The sequence below is a fragment of the Caretta caretta genome, chromosome 1, assembly GCF_965140235.1.
Source record: "Caretta caretta isolate rCarCar2 chromosome 1, rCarCar1.hap1, whole genome shotgun sequence".
Lineage (NCBI taxonomy): Eukaryota > Metazoa > Chordata > Testudines > Cheloniidae > Caretta > Caretta caretta.
Genome location: NC_134206.1, coordinates 77,430,255 through 77,436,254, shown reverse-complemented (window position 1 = coordinate 77,436,254; position 6,000 = coordinate 77,430,255). Strand labels below are relative to the sequence as shown.

The 6,000-nt window shown below is 42.0% G+C and overlaps 1 long non-coding RNA gene across 3 annotated transcripts in view; it reads left to right on the top strand.

The window, feature by feature from the left end:
• Positions 1–1,009: 1,009 nt before the first annotated feature.
• LOC142072246 (uncharacterized) overlaps positions 1,010–6,000 on the top strand; it is a 212,576-nt gene continuing 207,585 nt past the window's right edge. For 2 of the 3 annotated variants that reach the window (XR_012668691.1, XR_012668696.1), the window contains exon 1: positions 1,037–1,278. This is a non-coding gene — a long non-coding RNA (uncharacterized LOC142072246). Of the gene's footprint in view, positions 1,279–6,000 lie in introns of all 3 variants that reach the window. The other variant, XR_012668697.1, reaches the window with a different exon arrangement.

The window sequence follows — 6,000 nt, the reverse complement described above, 5'->3', positions numbered from 1 at the left end:
TGCCATATATGGCAATTTTGCTTGGAGGGGTCTCACTTTGCCATGCAATGGCATGGACAACATGCAGGATTCTTAAGGAGAAATATCCATTGGCACAGGGGTTAGCCTCTGAAGCTCTCTAGATAGGAAGGTTTATTGAGTCTCCCCCGGCTACCATCTGAAGAAATAAATTTAAGCTGCTGACTACCCATACAGTGCAATCCGGCACTCATTTGAATCAATGAGAAAATGCCACTTGATTTCAGTGGTGCAGGATCAAGCCAACAGCAGTTAAGCTGGGAACAGTGGGAATGAAAATGAGCAGTGGCAAATGGGCATAAAATTAAAAATCCCCACAAAAAGTACATGCAATACAAATTCCTGCTTCCTGTTGGTGAAAGAGTTCAAAGATAAAATTTGGGGGCAGAGAACCCCTAAAAGGGTGTTGTTCTGTTGATGTCTTTAGCTATATCAATTGCAAATGTTTACAAAAATTGTGCTCTGAGGTATGCCACTGAAATCTGGAATACTTCAGCTGCCTGCAGGGAGGTTGGGTAGGGATTGTTTCACAATATGCCCCAAATAATTCTCTATATAGGTAGATGCAATCAGGCAGATTCTTAGTTGGTGTAAATTGCTGTAGTTCCATTGTTTTCAACAGCTAGTTTTCCCCACTTGAAAATCTGGCCCATAGTACAGTAGAACCTTAGAGTTATGGACACCTTGGAAATAGAAGTTTTTTGTAACTCTGAAATGTTTGTAACTCTGAACAAGCTGTTATGGGATGCTCCTCAGGTAGGACTGCTCAGAGCGGGGGCTCACAGCAGCCTGGCGAGTGGGGATGTGGACAGGCAGCTGGTTCTGGCACCCTGGGGCACCGCAGTGTCAGTGGGTTTGTGGTGCAGGCTGTGGCCCTTTAAACTGAGCTGCTCTGCCAGAGCCCAGTGTGCAGAAGCTCGGGCTCCAGCTCCAGCAGCTGAAATTCCGGGCCAGGTTTCAGGAGCAGCTTTGGAAGTTTCTCTCCAGGGCTCTGAGCTTGCAAGCTTGTCCCCTTCCTAGCCAGGGGCAGGGAGAGGGGAAAACAGTGTTCACCACCTCCTACCTGTAAGTGATTACACCTTGTGGTGAGTAGGAGAGTGGGGGTGGGGACAGGCAGCCCAGATGTGCTTACCTTTAGGATGCAATACAATTACAGTACTGTATTTGCTGGTTTGTTTGTGGTTGGGTTTTTGTTATTTTTTTTGGTCTCCGCTACTGCCTGAAAGCTTACTTCTGGTTCCCCATGTGTCCGGTTGACAGGTCAGTTGGTAACTCTGGTTTTCATGTCTTTGAGGTTCTACTGTATCTAGAATAATAGGGAATAAAAACAAGCCCTATTCAGGGCTATTATAAAACAGTTGCTCTATTAGTGCTGGCAAATCTGACATAAATCTTGATTCTTGGTATTAAAATTCACTTCAGTTTGAAGCTGGGTGTGATGAGTCTATTGCCTGAAGCAGTTTCATTTTTATAAAATTTGGAAGGTTGGTTGAGCCCATTTTAGTTATAAAAGTGTCAAGAAAGTTGTTAGTGGTTTCAGATAGTTGTTTCACTCGTATCACTGAAATACTTCAAGCCTTTTAGAGCTCATTTGAATTATAAACATTTTCCAGCTTCTGCAGTGCAGAAGCCATAGAAATTTGCTCTACCCAGCTTGCTGATTCAGCAAGAAAGCAGCAGCTCAGTAAAAGCCTAGGTTAACATTTGTTATGGTTGTTTATTTCTGCTTGGGATCCCCCCGTCCCTGACGTCCACCAATATGTACCCCTGCCTGCAGTGGGAAGGCCTGCTAAATATCTTCTGAAGAGTATTATTCCGTCTACCACTGCCAAAGAGAAAAGGTAGGCACACAGCAAAGGTAGGGGATAGGGAGAAAGGTTTGTATGAGGAGGGCCCTCAAAAAGTTCTGGTATTTGGATACCCATGGAAACTTTCAAATATTCACCTGAAGTAAGAGCCAGATTCTGTGCCAAGGAAATGGCAAGTGTGGCTTTAAGGGACCTTAGTGTCCCTTGAATTCTGGGCAACTTAGACCAGCCTTAGCCTGGTATGGACACCTATGGGATGCTGCTCTGCCAAGAACAGTTGTAGTGTATCATGCTCCAGTGATTCTTGCTCCCATACATGGCCCACCTCTATTGCCCCATCCAAGGGGTGTGCAGGAAGGCCACATAGGATTGCTTAATCAGCTGCATGCCAGTAGGGGAACCTCTTTATCTGCCCCTTAGTGGGTCCTTTATGCCTCTGGAGAGATGTAAAGGAGCTACAGTGGGGGACAGAATTCAAACACAAATATTCTGATATTTCTCTGTCACTCAAACTTAGTTTTAAGGAGTTCTTTCAGCCAAAACTTAGAGGAAAAACTGAGCCCCAAACAAAGATTTCAAGCATAAATGGTTTTGTCTGAATATTGAATTACAGGGCCTAAAATTAGTCACTTATTGGGTTTGATCCTTCACCGTGCTCATGTGACTCAACAGAGGCTTTAGGCAGTAGAGAGTGACATTTGGAATAAATGGACACAAATCAGATGTCAAGAATTATAACATTCATAAACCAGTCGGAGAACACTTCAATCTCTCTGGTCACGCAGTTACAGACATGAAGGTCGCTATCTTAAAACAAAAAAACTTCAAATCCAGACTCCAGCGAGAAACTGCTGAATTGGAATTCATTTGCAAATTGGATACTATTAATTTAGGCTTAAATAGAGACTGGGAGTGGCTAAGTCATTATGCAAGGTAGCCTATTTCCCCTTGTTTTTTCCTACCCCCCCCCCCCCCGACATTCTGATTAAACTTGGATTTATGCTGGAAATGGCCCACCTTGATTATCATACACATTGTAAGGAGAGTGGTCAGTTTGGATGAGCTATTACCAGCAGGAGAGTGAGTTTGTGTGTGTGTGGGGGGGGGGGGGGTGAGAAAACCTGGATTTGTGCTGGAAATGGCCCACCTTGATTATCATGCACATTGTAGGGAGAGTGGTCACTTTGGATGAACTATTACCAGCAGGAGAGTGAGTTTGTGTGTGTGGTTTTTGGAAAAAAAGGGGGGGGGTGAGAAAACCTGGATTTGTGCTGGAAATGGCCCACCTTGATTATCATACACATTGTAAAGAGAGTGGTCACTTTAGATAAGCTGTTACCAGCAGGAGGGTGGGGTGGGAGGAGGTATTGTTTCATGGTCTCTGTGTATATAATGTCTTCTACAGTTTCCACAGTATGCATCCGATGAAGTGAGCTGTAGCTCACGAAAGCTTATGCTCAAATAAATTGGATAGTCTCTAAAGTGCCACAAGTACTCCTTTTCATTTGGCAAGAAAGTCATCCAGAGGATGGCCTGATCTCTATTTAAATTGTGAAGGGGAAAACAAGTAGAATGGGTGAATAAGTGCAGCACGTTGCAAATGTGTGGTACCTTCTGTTCAAAAGCATCTTACACAGATTGTATGGAGTGCTTAAATAAATGTACTGTAGTGTTTATAAAATAGCTCTTTAGTCATTTCAAAATATTGGGTAAATAAACATTAGGTTCAAAAAAATGAACACAAACATATTCATCCGAGAAGCTAAAAGATTTGGCACTGTTGGTGGTATCAGGGGTACCTAAGGAAATATTCTTTACTGGTAGTTCTACTTGTGGCAGTCCTTCTTCTGCAGCCTACCACAGAAAAGAATCCTCATGCTGGGAACCAGATTATGTCTGGCGCTGTGTGGATGTGCAATGAGTGAAAGAGGGTGCAAAGAGCCCTGTTTCTATTTCACATCCCACCAAGGGGCCACCATTATTCTTCTCTATGAATATAAAGGTCAAGGTGGTGTCGGCACTGCTGGAAATACTACATACTCCAAAAAGGGTATGGGACATGGACACAGGGCCTCACCAACTTCTACATCAGAAGGTGGACTGTATCTGATGTGGAGGAGCACACACTCCAAATCTAAACCATGCTCTCCACAGACAGAATACCTCAACTGGTACAGTGCCCTAGGTACACATCATCACTCTCATTGAGCATTATAAAGGTAAAATAGATTCTGAAGTGTTAAAGATACATCTATCAAGTAGCAAGGAGGCAATTCAGCTGTCTTTCTACAGTTGCCTTAAATACAGAATACATAAAAGAACAAAAATATGGCCATACACATGGGGCAGCTGGATAAGAACTTCTCATGACTGTGTTCCCAGACATCTACTGCGTACTTATAGGCTTAAAGAAACTGTGCATAGGGTTTTTAAACATGATATAGGAAAAGTCATGTTTAAAACCATGTTAAATTAAAAATTACCCATAGCTCTGAGATACTATGGTGGTAGACAACTATTAATTATAATAAATAGATAAGAATGGAGGGCTTGATTATTCCCCAACACAGAAGACATATTTGCGGCTGTGGAACCCACTGCTATTGTCACTGAACCCATATGAGAAGGAGAAGCACATAATGTGCCATTTACAACTGCTAAGGTCCCGGTCTTGACTGGAAGATTGACAAGCATTTTTGAGGCATAGCAGCTGATTATGCTCAGAATAATATAATGGTGGGTCAGGACCAAGGCCGTCATGCCACATGGTGGCTAGGTGCATCACAGAACAGGAATAAAGAATACAAATGGAGGGAAAGTTGTAGAGAAAGATGTCAGTGCCAGCTGCAAGTGCCATCTGTGATAGCAGAAATGGCGGCAGAGGTGCTGAGTACAAGGGTTTCCAATGTGTAACTTCCCAACTCTTCCTTCCACTGTTGCTGAATAGTTAGTACATCCAGCAGGCAGTTCTCCTGTGATAGTGAACATACGTGGCATTTCTAATGTAAATGGTTGAGTTCATTAGTTTAAAATGGCTGCACTGGAGTCAAGCAGTGGAGAAGCTGGTTCAGAGTCTTTCAGGTGTAGAACTTCAGATTTACATTTCTCAAAACTTGAAGTAAAATACAGCACAGACTGTTAATATATAGCAGATGCACCAGTGTCTTGAGATGAATACATTATAGACAAGAAATCATATTTATTCCCATCACAATAAAAATGTATTTTACACCTGCTCTTCCTGGTTGCACCTGTGGCATGTTCATTTGGGTGGAACATGGGAGACTGCCAGGTTCAAAACATGCTGTGTATCCTTGTTCCCTTGTGTGAGGTTTTTCTTTTAGTTATTCTTAAACTTTTCACATAGATTTTCATATGCAATCATTATATTCAATAAGCAAATTGGTATTAATATAGTATTGAAAACCCAGGAAATTCTAAAAGTTAAGGTGGAATGCTCAACTTGATCTCTACCTCTGTTGTGCCTTAACGTACAGTGGCCACTCTTAAAAACCCTTCAATTCCCTTTGAAACTATATAACATTAAGTAGTATTTACATATTCAGTATGCTGGGGAATAATACAAATATTACAGCACCATTAGCTAGTTGCAAAGAGAACTTTATGATATTTTAAAAGGCATCCACTGCATATATTCTCTTTATATAATTCTATATTGTTAGTTTAATAATACTGTGGGCTATGTTGGACATCCTTTAGCTATACTTTAAATAGTCCCATTGACTTTAGTGCAACAACACGAGGAGTGAGATATGACTCTATGTGACTAAGGGTTCACAATGTGGTCCTATATATTTTTTTTAAAGTGTTCAGTGTGCACTCCCATCCTGGAGATGGTGTATGCCTTTGTTTTTGGGTGTCTACACTGTAAAAAGGTGTGTTCTTAACTCCGGTTGGTTGCATTGGGTTCAACCACAGGCATCTTTAGGCTTTGATTCAAGCGGCTAATCTGAGTTAAAAACAATTGTGCCTTCACTTCTATTTTAACCTGAGTTAGCTAATGTGGGTTAGTTTTCCCAAGTTAAGAACACACCTATTTTGCAGAGTAGACATATCCTTTGTCCTTACTGTTTAGGATAGTCTAGCACGGCTAGCAGAGCGGTAATTTCCCCCTTGAACTCTGGGATTGTGGCTGTTCCTTGTGTTCAAGAGG